Source organism: Prionailurus viverrinus, chromosome D4 (assembly GCF_022837055.1).
Source record: "Prionailurus viverrinus isolate Anna chromosome D4, UM_Priviv_1.0, whole genome shotgun sequence".
NCBI classification, from domain to species: domain Eukaryota; kingdom Metazoa; phylum Chordata; class Mammalia; order Carnivora; family Felidae; genus Prionailurus; species Prionailurus viverrinus.
In genome coordinates, this window is record NC_062573.1 from 75,856,815 (window position 1) to 75,870,124 (window position 13,310).

The following is a 13,310-nucleotide window of genomic DNA, read 5'->3' on the forward strand; positions in this document are numbered from 1 at the left end:
TGCAGGCGGTATTCACGGGGCTGGGAAGCGGGAAAGCTCGGGAGTAATTAACGAAAGACAACACCCCGCAGGAGCCGACGCGGCTGCCCGGCTTCGCGGTCCTGCGCGCAGAGGTTGGCCTCAGCTGCCGCTTGAGGACACCGAGACCCCCTCGGGCTTCCGCCGGGGAGGGCGGAGGTCCCCGGCCGGCACCTCCGGGATGCGGCCGCATTTCCCGCTCCGTGCGCCCGGCCCGCGCACGCCGCGGCTCGCCGGCTGGGCCAGGGCGCTAGCGGCGGCGGCGGCAGGCACGCGCGCCGCGCACGCCCACCCACGCCGGGGCTGGCGCGCTGGGGCGGGCGGCCGCTGGGGGACGCCGCCTCGCCGCCTCGCCGCCTCGGGCTCGCGCGGCGCGCGTGCGCGCGGGTGGGCGTGGGTGGCAGGGGCGCTACTAGCGCCGGCGTGCGCGCGCGCGCTCCCCCGGGCGCCCTCCCGCGCAGGCCGGCCCGGCTCGGCCCCGGCGCGCGTCACGAGGGGCGGGCGGGCGGGCGGGCAGAAGGGGGTGGGGCCGCGGACCGGAGGGGCCCGAGCGGCGGCTGCCGAGCCCTAGCCGGAGCTGGGCGAGGGCGGCTGCGGTCCCGGCGGCGGCGGCGGGAGAAGATGGTGGCGCTGGAGGTAGGAGCGGCTGGAGCAGAGCTTTATTCCCGGGCTTGGCACCGGCGCTGTCATTAGCGCCGCCTGCTCCCGCGGGCCCGCGAACCCAGCTGTCAGGCAAGGTACCGCCGCCAGGGAGGGGTGGGTGAGTGGGGGGGGGGGTGCCCGGCGCCGATGCTGCCCCCGACGGAGCCCCGGTCCTCGCCGAAGGGTGCCCCCGGGCGCGAGAGGGGCTGCATGGAACAATAGTGCGGATGAGCGGGGACAGCCGGCGACATCCAGGGGGCAATGCCTTTAGCCATGGAGCCAACGGGGCGGGGGAAGGGGGCGCCGAAGGCAGGGACGCCTGGTGTCCGGTGCGCGCTGAGATGCGGGGTTTTGGGGGCAGCGGGCGTGCCTGATGACAGTCAAGGCAGGAGAGAGAGAGAGAGAGAGAGAGAGAGAGAGAGAGTGTGTGTGTGTGTGTGTGTAAAAGGTACAGCCAAGGGGATGGGGGTGGCGGACCGAAGGTGTTGGAGAATGACATTTCCAGGAATCCCCGCTAGGATCCCTCATCCCTCGGCCGCGACTCTCCCGGAGAGTGTGGTGATGGCAACGATGAAGGCAGGATGCACTTGGTCTGTGAGTGTGGAGAGAGGCGCTGGGGTAGGTGCGGATTTGTAAAATCCCATGTGTGTGAGTGTGTGTGTGTACTCGTGTGATTGCATCCGCGCTCCCCTAACTGCGCTCCAAACCCAGAGATCTGCCGGTGCCCTGACTCGCTGTCACCCGCTGACTGTGGGACAGTGTTTGTTATCTTGACCCTGCAATTCTGAGTACAGTCTGTGTTCTGCTCGTGTGTGTGGATGGGCGGCGTGCAGGGATTCTCACTTCCCCTTTCTCTGGCTTCTGGACATGAGGATGTGGAAGTGTGCATGTGGGCTTAGGGCGCATGGCAGGCAGGGAAATAGGATAATGGTACCCCTTCTGGGCTTGCTAGCCTTCTGGGGTTTGGAAGGGAGCTTCTATCCGGTGATACTTCTCTCCTTGGCCCCTGTTCTGTAAGGGTCTCAGATGCCCTGACTCTGCAGTTTCTATTGTTTATCTCTTGTCTGACCTGAAGGAGAAGGGTCTTTAATGGCCACATTCATCTCTCCGTCCCCACAACTTTGAATGTCAACTAGACCTTCTCCTTTCACATTTCAGCACTGGAAACCTTAAGGCTGGAGAACCGGTGATCTTTATGTTGGTTCTTGTAGAATGAACTCTGGAGGTGTGAATAGAAAGATGGGGTCAGGGGAGTGTTTGGAAAGAAGAAAAAGATCATACTGAGAAATGTTTGGTACCCCCCTTGGTCAGCGTCACATAGGCAGGGCGTTTTCCTAAGGAAAAGGGACACTTTATTTCTACAGCTGGTGTCATCCACTCTTCCAGCTTTCACAATGGCTCGGTGGTGCCATATGTCATTCACGAACTGAAATCTCCTGAGATCCATGATAATGGGGTCCTGGGTTGGTGAGGTCTGCTTTCCTAGCCAAGGTAGCCTGCTAATAGAGAATTTGAAAAATGTCACGCTGGCAATAAGTCACCCAGTGGGAGCCAGGATGCAGAATTGCATCCAGAGAGTATAGCTGTTTAATTGTCTCTGTGTGATAAAGATAGGCTTATGTGGGCTTGGGTAGAGATAGGGAGATAGCATATTCATATGTGTGTCCACTGCAGTTTGACTCCCAGTGCCTGTATTTCTCCTGCGGTATTTGTGGGAATTAATGCACCTCTACACTCAATATCTTGAGACTTCTTTATAAAATGTTGTGTGACTAGATTAGCCTGCTGAGAACATATTTAAATCACAACACCTTAAATTCTACTGCATTGCTGTCAGAATCCAAACTGTCTGCCCCAGTCCTCTTTGAAAAGCCTCTAGCAGGCATGGCTATCCAAGTAAATATATAACACGTTGGCATCAGAGGGTTCTTTCTCTTTTTTCCTTTTTAAAAAAATTTTGGGGGCGCCTGGGTGGTGCAGTCGGTTAAGCGTCCGACTCAGCCAGGTCACGATCTCGCGGTCCGTGAGTTCGAGCCCCGCGTCGGGCTCTGGGCTGATGGCTCAGAGCCTGGAGCCTGTTTCCGATTCTGTGTCTCCCTCTCTCTCTGCCCCTCCCCCGTTCATGCTCTGTCTCTCTCTGTCGCAAAAATAAATAAACGTTGAAAAAAAAAATTAAAAAAAAAATTTTGTTTTGGCAAAGGTTGCATGATATTGTTGTTACATCAAAAATAATAAAACTCGTGCTGTGCTCATACGGTTTTTCTTCCTGTTTATCTTCTCTGAATTAACGATGATATATAGACCAGGTGCTCTTGAAGCTGTGGACATTACATTTCCCCATGTCCTTCAGTCAAGCCTTCTAAAATTTTAATGTGAGGTTGTTGGATCTCCTCCAAGATTTAAGGATAGATTTATAAAAATGAATTTTGAATCTTAGTTCTTTACTCCATGTCAGTTCTGCCAATGTCTTTCTGAGAAAAGTACTTATATTTAAAAAGCATTCGAAGAGGTTGTGTGTGTGTGTGTGTGTGTGTGTGTGTAAGTTGTCTTTATATTTTCAAGTAAAATCCAGAGATGTAAAGGTCTTACAAGAAAGTTTAAGAATGTTAGAAATTGACAAGGTAAATACACTGTTCAGAAGAAGAAGAATTATACAACAACACAATTGATGACTCAGGCAGGAATTAGTGATTTCCTTTCTAATATAAATGTGATAATTAAAAAAAAAAATACAGTGGCTGGCTTTTCCAAAGACTGGACTGGTAAGGTTAATGATATAGCTTGAATCCTATAATTCAGTCTGGTAAACAGCCTTACCTTTTGCTGTAGCCCCCAGCAAGCTGTTTGTTCTGCACGGATGCATTTTCTTCACTTAAAGTACCATTAATGCTTTTCTTTTCCATTATTGGGTCTCTTAAAGAAGTTCGTTTTTCAGAAAACTTGGAAGTAAAAGGCATTTGAAAATTGGCCTGTGGGGCCAAAAGAAATAAACTATGGTACCGTGGGGAGATGGGGCTTGTGTCCTACCAGGAAAAAGTAACTGTTACTAAAATGGAGAGAATTTCAAGGACTAGAGGCCAAAGTTAACCCTTTGGGTTACAGTCATTAACTTACAAATATTTCTTAACTGCCTACTTGATCTCAGGCTGTTTGTACCTTTGAATAGAGTTTGGGGGATGTCCAGAGCGGTACAGATGTGAAGAATAGGGAGACTTAGATCCTGCCCAGAAGAAATTCATGGCCTGGAAGGAGAGACAGGGCATACACATAATTGACTACTATAAAAATGGGGCAAAAGTGAGGTACCTGGGTGGCCCAGTTGGTTAAGTGTCTGCCTTTTGGTTTCATCTCAGGTCATGATCTCACAGTTTTGTGAGTTTGAACCCCATTTCGGGCTTTGCACTGGCAGCACAGAGCCTGCTTGGGATTCTCTTTCTCTCCCTCTCTCTCTGCCCCTCTGCCACTTGCACTGTCTCTGTCTCTCTCAAAATCAATAAACACTAACTTAAAAAAATGGGCAAAATGGCTACATTACCCAGAAAGCCGCATTTCTCCCATGCTGTGGGTGTTCGCAAGGTATAACAATGACTTCCAGTGGAAGAATTAGTGAACATTACATGGAAGAGATCACGTTTGAGCTGCGATTTATACAGGCAGTGTCTGGGCTGGCAGGGAAGGAAGGGCATGTGTGAGGAGGAGTGAGTAGCAGAGACTTGGTGACAGAAAAGTGTGTGTTTGCCCAAAGAATCGTGTGTTTTGGCCGAAGTGCAGGGAATGCCAAGGGATGTAATGAGAGAGAAGGTGAGAAAGAGAGGCTTTCAAGGTTGTGGAGCAACCCGTGTGTGGATTTCAGTCAGTAAGTACCAGGGAGCCATGGGAGGCTTCTGAGAGAGAGGGTCAACAGGGTCAGAACTGTGCTTTAGGGCAACAACCTTGTAGCAATGTGTTGGACATAATGCAATGAGAAAAGACTGGTTGGAGGGAGACCAGATAGAGTCCTTTGCCAAATTAAGGGTAAGAGGAAATGAGGCAGTGGGAAGAAGAAGAAGAGAAGGGCTCCAGGTGGGGTGTGGGAATAATCTAAATACTGACAAGGGAAGTCAAAAGTCATCATTGAGCTCAGCCGAGACAGTGATGGGGCTGTTGTCAGAGAGGAGGTTCAGAGGAGGGTGAGGAAGAGGAGAAAAAAGAGCTTTCATTTTGGCCATGACAGATTTGTCCAAATGAAGGGACTAGAATACAGCTGTAGGTGTCTCAGAGAGAAGTCAAAGCTACAAAGAGAGATTTGTGAGTCCTGTACTTAGGAGTGATTTTGATGTCTCAGCAATGGCCTGGGAAGAAAATGGAGCAAAACAAAGGGTAAGGGTAGGATCCTTGGGGGATGTCTGTATGTTGAGGGGTGGGGGGAAGAGAAAGAAGAGAATGGGAGCAATATTAAACAAGGGACAGCTGGAGCAATATGGTGGAAGTCACATGGTGCCACAGAAGCTGGAAAGGTGAGGGAGCCATCACCATTCCTACATCATTCATACAGCGCACCCCATAGGGCCAAGGGCACAACAAAGGAAAAGCCAATGGATTTGACTCTTCACTTTCCTCAATTATCTCTGAGGCAGGTGGAAGTGGGGGTTAGAGTCAGGGGTGTGGTGCATGTGGAAAGCAGTGAAGACAGACTTACTTTCAAATAACTTGGGTGGTGAGAGGGAAGGGGAGTTTGATGCATCAGAGAAATGACATACTATAGAGAAAGTAATGTGTTTCTCGTAAGAAGGCATGGGCCTACCTTCTCATCAGAGAAAAAAGAATCCATAGGAAAGAAGAGACATTGAAAATCCAAGAGAGACTCCAAACTAATGGAATGGAATCTTCAGGAAGGTGGGGGGATCCTGAAGGAGGGCAGAGGAAGGACTCTTGAGACAGAAGCATGGGAGCTTTCAGGTGGAAAGAGAATAATTTGGCCACAGTCTCCTAAATAAAGTCAAAGGTGGGCAGGTTGAGACCATGGGCAAAATGACAACTTGGAATATGCCTTGTGGAAATGTAGCAGTGAGTCAGTTAGGGGCGAGTAAAAGATTTCCCCCCAACTATGCGGACCACTGCACTGGGGGAGTGTGAATTTATAGTGGAGCCAATTAGCCCTATGTAAGCAGAGTTGGACAACTACTTATGTGATTTTTGTAATTGTGGGCATTTAATGTTGTTAAACACAGTGTTAAATCCCGTTTCCCTTAAACTCAATGAAGAGCGAAAAATGGTTACCTTTAAAGTTAGCTAATTAAAAAAAATACTCCACCCGAAGTATTTCCTGTGACTATTCTCCCTGAGGGATTGCTGACTTAAATCAGTAAAACATATAGTAAAAGAATGGGGGGAAAAACGCAAGTGTTTTCTAAAAGATGGGCTTTCTCTATCTGTAACAGCAGGATATGGCTTTACCGGGGAGCGTGAAGTCGATTTTTCAAAAGAAAAATCAAATATAGCACCTCACTCAACACCATACTCATCATAAGCAGTCAATAAATATTTGTCACACGAATACATGAATAAATTTATTTTTTTAGTAAGCTAGGGATAGTATCTAAGATCTAAAATACTGGGATTTCTTTCTGATTTACACCGCAGACATTGAATGAGTTACATTCCATGGCCCATACAAGTTTATGATAGAATTAAAGAAGTGTTATTTATTCATACCTGCTATATATGTTGAAGCTTTGTAAAAAATTTTGTTTCACAAAATAATTGTGTATCCTTTAGGCTTTTGAGTTTTGGGGCTGTCGTGATTCTGGATGAGTTTATAGCACTTCATCTGTGGTTGAGTGATGATTGGGGTGTTCTAATGATGAAAGAATCTATTCATTTCTTCAACAAACATTCCTTGAACCCCTTCTCTAGACCAGACAACTATTCTAGATTCAAGAGGTACAGTGAGGGGGAAAAGTTGCTGCTATCGCTGACCTTTTAGTGGGGGGAGATTAAAAAATAAATAAGCTAATATATATAATATGTCAGGGGATGGTAAGTGCCATAAAGAATAAAGTAGGGAAGACACTAGAGCGTGACGATGTAGAGGGTGCTGTTATTTTATAGAGAGTGTTAAGGGAAGGCCCTGAGCAGAGAGTTTAATGAGTAGAGGAATGAACCATACAGCTATTAGGGGGAAGGACCTTGTAAGCAGAGAGCATGTCAGGAGCTAAAGGCCTAAGCCAGACATGCCTGGCATGATCAAGGAATAGCAGGGAGGCCTCATGGGTTTCCTTGCTTCACCAGGCTGTGTCATATCGTACCTCATAGGTGGAGCAGTCGCTTGGGGATCCTTAAGGGACTTGTAAGGCAGTGCGTTGCTTTGCCTTTCAGTCAGTCTCCCATAAGGCTGTACCAGCAGGTGCCATGTGTGGGCTGGCCTGTGTGTGAGTCAGTGCTGGGTTTATCAAAAGACAGGTTGGGGCACCTGGGTGGCTCAGTCGGTTGAGCGTCCGACTTCAGCTCAGGTCATGATCTCACAGCTCGTGAGTTCGAGCCCTGCATTGGGCTCTGTGCTGATGGCTCGGAGCCTGAAGCTTGCTTCGGATTCTGTGTCTCCCTCTCTCTCTGCCCCTAACCCACTCGCATTCTGTCTCTGTCTCTCTCAACAATAAATAAACATTTAAAAATTAAAAAAAAAAAAGACGGGTGTCCTTGAGCTAACATTGAAGCTGGAAAACTTGAAAACTGGCTCCGTCTGGGTAGTGATGAAGCTCTAGTCAGCTCCAGGTTGTCCCTCTCCTGGAACTGCCACATGGCTCTTCCACAGTCTGAGTCCCTCTTCAGTTATAGGCTTGCTTTTCTTCCTTCCTCTTTCATGTCCCATTCTCAAGTCCTTGAGGCTGGAACCATGTTTTGTCCATCTGGGCATACCCTACAGCCCCCAGAAATACTCTCTGCATCAGTGAGGGATCATCAAGTACTTAGGGAAAGGAATAGATGAGACATTTCCAAAGATGTAAGTAATCCAGGTGGAAAGAATGAGGGTAAAGCTCATCCACCTTGACTTGTGCAGACAGCTGGTTTAGAGGACACAAAATCGCCACATGACACTGAAGTAGCTTATGCATGCGGGGCCTGAGACAGTGGCTTGGGTGCAAGTAGTTTTAGTGGGGAGGTGATCCCAAGAAGCATGAGTGAGAGAGTGGAGAAAATGAGACCGGGAAGAAAAGAAAGCCAGTAAGAGGTGGGCTGATGAGCAGATTACCATTGTGGGCAATGGAGGCTCGGTTCCGCTGGGATAGCATAGAATGCACTTTATCGTTGTCCAGCAAGTGGTGGGGAAACCAGGATGTTCATCCATCATGTGATACCAGACATGCTGAATCCCCAGCACTTTAGGGGTGCCAGTAATGGCCTGAGCAAGCCCGGGAGGCACCAGAGAAAGCCCTGGGGTGGATAAGCAGAAGGCAGAGCGGGCTGGAGGTGGGGATTTGTCAGTGTGCATGGGAAGTGTCCCGCAGAGCTGAGAAGGGGGCTGAGGAGACGTGAAGCAGGGCTTCATTCGGCATGGAACAGACAGAGCGTAAAGAATCTTGTAACAGATAAGAATCAGTCTGATAGCAGTTATTGGTGTTTTAATTTAGGAATTTTAATGCATTGCAATAGCTACCTGCAATCTGGTTCACTCACGTGCGGACCGCGAGGAGCCTCGGTTATGTGGGATGCAGGTCACCATATATGCCCACGTATAAGGTACCCTCGATGATAAGGTGGTCCCCAGTTATCCCATGAGATGGTTTTTAAAAAGGCTTTACATCAACTTGAAAAAAGCACATTTTAGGGATACAGATAAAGGGCGAAATGTATACTTGTATTCAGTTTTTAACTTACTTGCTTATAGTTAAAATCGTATTGTGTAAAAATCAGCAATTTCAAAAATATGACACCCTTCTATTCTCACACTGTATGATATTGTTTATTCCACTGTTTCACCGGCTCCTTTGACTTCAGAGGCTTTTTCGTCATTAGGCCACGTTTGGTGTGTTACTTTCTAACTTGTTTGAAATATAGTAGTTCTTTTTTTTTATTTTAATGTTTATTTATCTTAGAGAGAGACAGAGTGTGAGCAAGGTAGGGGCAGAGAGAGAGGGAGATATAGAATCTGAAGCAGGTTCCAGGCTCCGAGCTACAAGCACAGAGCCCCACGGGGCTCAGACTCACAAACCACGAGATCATGACCTGAGCCAAAGTCAGATACTTAACCGACGAAGCCACCCCAGAGCCCCAAACTACAGTACTTCCTAAATGCTTATATGATGCTGCCACTACAAACTATATCCCAAGCCCTGTGTGCCCATTTACATAAGAACAGTTGTTCCTATAGGTGTATATTCACAATCTCACAACCCAGCACGTCTGAATTATTTGGATAAGGACATCCAATATAGGAAGCTGTGAAGAAATATTTACTTAAATTGGTATTAAAAGTGTGGCCTCCTTCGTGCATGTATGCATGTATTCATTCATTCATTTATCCATCCTTTTTCAATCATGTGACCTCCATACACATTCCTGTGTAATATCAATGGTGATCATTTCAGACTCTCTTCCCCAGATTTTTTTCAAGTAATCTGCCTACCCCTCCTTTTCATGAAATCTTCAGGCTTACTGGGAAAAATGTTTTTGACATGGTTTCTCCCTTTAAAATCATCTGTCGTCACAACCAGCATTAATGAATTGCTTGATTTCAGCTCTTGTTATCTTGGAGATAATGGGCTCTTTGCTTTCGGGTGTTCAGAAGAAAGTAATTGAGAGAATGCCTCATAACGTGGAGCTTTCTATGGAGTCAAACTAAATCTTTTTCCAAAATCTAATTTTTGGGTGGTAGTAATACCATCCCTGTCCACTAAGTTTCCTCTCCAGCCCCTTTCTCTTCTGCTCCCTGGTAAATCAACTCGTGTAAAACATACAGTCCCCATTTATTTCATAAAGGAGTTGGTTAGTTATCATTCTAAATAACGTAATCATTCATGTTTCTGATTTCTAATACATCCTGTATCTTGAGATCAATTCTGTATTCATTGTCAGATACACCTTATTTTAAAGACCAGGTATACTTGACAAGTTATGCATACTTTTTCCTCCTGTCAATTGTAGTATGTTTTAAATGCAGAGGAAGAGTTTGACATTGAAAACATTCCCACTCATCAGGAATAATTAGCCCTTAACATGACTGTTCAGTGAATTAGGATTCTTATAGCGGACTTCCCTGAAGTGATCACACTCTTCTTCAGTGGCTTTAAAATTTTTTGGACCATGATCCCTACTGAGAATACAATTTACACCACAGCCTGGCAATACAGATGACTAAATGTAAACACACGTGTACACACACACACATGCACACACTTATCACTGAAACACAGAGGTTTCACTCAACAGTGCTTGTCCTTTATTATGTATGGTACACTCTGATATTTTCTGTTTTGTTCTGTTCTAGTCCATATGGTTGGCAACCCATTAAAATGATTTCAGCACTAATGGGTTCTGACATGTAGTTCAAAAAACACTGTTCTGTTGTATTACATCCATCAAAAAGAGTGCTTCTTTTTCTTATGGTGTGAAATGATTCTGTGTCAGAAGTTTAGGGTTTATTTCTTTCAAATCATCAGCATACCTAGACATCGGGCGGTGTGCACGTACAATGTCACAGTAGTCCTAAGAGGAAACTTTATTTTTCAGTCAATGTCTTATTTCTGAAAGAAGAAATTATTAGTGTGGAAAATGGAAAGCAGAATCAAATCTTAGTGGCTTTCCTGGGCTGTGCACACCACGCCTAGGCGCTGGGCCCTGACCTCACCGTTGGACTGATTACTCACTGGCCTGCCTAATCTCTCCTTACAATTCTTTCCTCCCCTTCTGCCTTCCTGCCTCTTTCCCAAGCTGCGGCCACCAAGCCCCGGGAGTTCAATTACTTAATTCTGAATTGCAACCTAATATATTTCTTCCCTGATGTGAAAATAGTTTTTACACCCAATTCTCTTCCAAATAACTTGAAAGTACACGAATTATTTTCCCCCTGAGCTAATGCCCAGGGGAATTTTGTCCTAAAGGAGCTAGAAATTGTTCCACAGATGGAATGTTTCCATAGTGTTAGGGAGCATGAACGTCTAACCTGATCTTTTATGTTCAGGTATGAATTCATCCTTTATGGCTCTCTAGTTATCTAATATAAGTACATATTAATTACTGCTTTATTTATTTGTTTTTTAATGCTTATTTTTGGGAGAGAGAGAGCAGGAGAGGGGCAGAGAGAGAGGGAGACACAGAGTCTGGCAGGCTCCAGACTCTGAGCTGTCGCGGGGCTCGAACTCATGAGCCGTGAGATCATGACCTGAGCTGAAGTCGGATGTTTAACCAACTGAGCCACCCAGGCACCCCTGTCAATCCCTGTTGTAAAGTGCCCAGCACCCAAGGGCACCTGGGTGGCTCAGTCGGTTAAGAATCCGACTTCAGCTCAAGACATGATCTCACGTTTTGTGAGTTCGAGCCCCACATTGGGCTCTGTGCTGACGGCTCGGAGCCTGGAGCCTGCTTCCGATTCTGTCTACATCTCTCTCTGCCCCTTCCCCGCTCATGCTCTGTGTCTCTCTCAAATATAAACAAAGCGTTAAAAAAAATAAGTAAATGCTCAGCACCTTCCCCAAGCAGTGAATGAAACAACAAGGTAACATCACAACTGCAAAGTGCCAGGCGTTGTGCTGAGTAGTATACACGGTTAACTCATTTGCTTCTCCTAATAGTCTCATTTACTCTTCAACTTCATCAGGACAGGATTTATGCAGCAGACAGGATTCTGAGGCTCCGAGATGTTCTCTCAGTGACTACAAGACCGGATGAGGGCACTCACCCCAGGTCCAGGGACACGTACCGTCTCAGGCTGCTTTTGCACTACAACAGTGTGTAAACCAATGAGCAGGGCTGCATTCCAATAAAACTTTATTTATGGAGACTGAAATTTGAATTTCGTATCTCTTTAACATGTCACAAAATTTTGATTCCTTTCTTGATTTTTTTTTCCCCCCAACCATCCAAAAATGTAAAATCATTCCCAACACCCAGGCAGGACATAAACAGGCAGTGGGCTTATCCCCTGGAACTTAGTTTGCTGACTCGTGGGCCCAGACAGTTCCTGGTGCCAGTCTCCTTTGCCCTGGGCCCTGAGGTTGCCCCTTACCCCACTCATCCAGCTGGCCTCCCTTCTTTATGATGCCCTTGTCCCACATGTGTGTGTATATGTGTGTGTGTGTGTGTGTGTGTGTGTGTGTGTGTGTGTGTGTGTGTTGTCTTTCCAATCTCAGCAGCATGGGGTGGAAAGGTTCAGACACTATCATATGATGCTGCCATCAATCAGTTGCCAATATTGAACAAGTCTCTAGATTGGGCCGAGCGAACCTCAGTTTCCCCAGCTGTAGAAGGGAGGATGATGAAACTGCCTTTTCTACCTCTTCCTATACAGAGCTGCTGGGAGGGTCAAATAAGAGATAAAGGGCTATAGAAAAGTAAGGTAGACATGTCACTTCCTTCTTAATGACCTTGGGCAGAAGTGACATCTCCCTCCTCTAACCAAGGGGTTGGCAAACATTTTCAGTGTAGGGCCAGACAGTAAATAGGTCCCGTGGGCCATACAGGTCTCTGTCACAGTTTTAGTGCAAAAGCAGCCATAGACAATATGTAAACCAATGAGCAGGGCTGCATTCCAATAAAACTTTATTCATGTTTGCCGAAATCTGAATTTTGTATCACTTTCACATGTCACAAAATTTTGATTCCTTTCTTCATTTTTTTTCAACCTTCTAAAAATGTAAAAGCTTCTCCCGTCTCCCAGGCAGGACAGAAACAGGCAGTGGGCCAGACTTGTCCCATGGAACTTAGCTCCCTGACTCCTGACATAAATGCTTACAACACGTTGTTCTGCTTGTTAGCAAGCAACCACAGTTCCCTCTGGACCACAGAAATGCGTGCCCACTTTCTTCCTTCTCTCTCCTGTCCTTCCAAAATGTACATCCGCCCACCTACATTTTTTTTCACCTCCTTTAGCACTGGGAAGGATAATAGCATATGGACAGCATGCACATACGTACACATATAGAGTATATGCGGAGTACATGTTTGTTGAATCAGTGGGGATGAGAAAATCTGTTGCTTTTCTGTGTATCTTATTTTTCCCATCTTTTTAAAGAAATCCCACCTATTCTCTAGCAAACTTTGGGGAATGACTGAGTCAACTTCTGTAATTAAATTTAAGGGCTTTAAACTTCATGCCTAGGAGTTTTCTCTACCCCCCCCCCCCCCGCCCCCGCCCCTGTTATTAACCATAAAAGGAAAAGAATGTCAGGGAAGAAAGAAGGGGAAAACAAACAGTCAATACAAAATCAGCCTTTCAGCATCAAAAGGGCTTATTGGAGAATAACCAGAATGGCCAAACATTTAGCTTTAGTCCCTGGGGCTTTCTATCACTACCCTGAGCTCTGGAGGCTGAAGGCTTCTGTGCCTCAGCTGTCAGAAGCCCTGCCTTTTGCTGCATGTTCTCAAAAATTTAACTCAGGGGTTGGGGGGGGGGGGACAGAACTCTGTGCCTTTGTCTATGAACAAAGAGAACCTGGTAGAATGTACTTTATTTT

The 13,310-nt window shown here is 46.6% G+C and overlaps 1 protein-coding gene across 5 annotated transcripts in view; it reads left to right on the forward strand.

Annotated features, from left to right (window-relative positions):
- Nucleotides 1-557: 557 nt before the first annotated feature.
- Nucleotides 558-13,310, forward strand: part of APBA1 (amyloid beta precursor protein binding family A member 1) — a 203,147-nt gene continuing 190,394 nt past the window's right edge. For 4 of the 5 annotated variants that reach the window (XM_047829174.1, XM_047829176.1, XM_047829178.1 and 1 more), the window contains exon 1: nt 564-755. The gene's annotated coding sequence lies outside the window, so the exon portion shown is untranslated. Of the gene's footprint in view, nt 756-13,310 lie in introns of all 5 variants that reach the window. The other variant, XM_047829175.1, reaches the window with a different exon arrangement.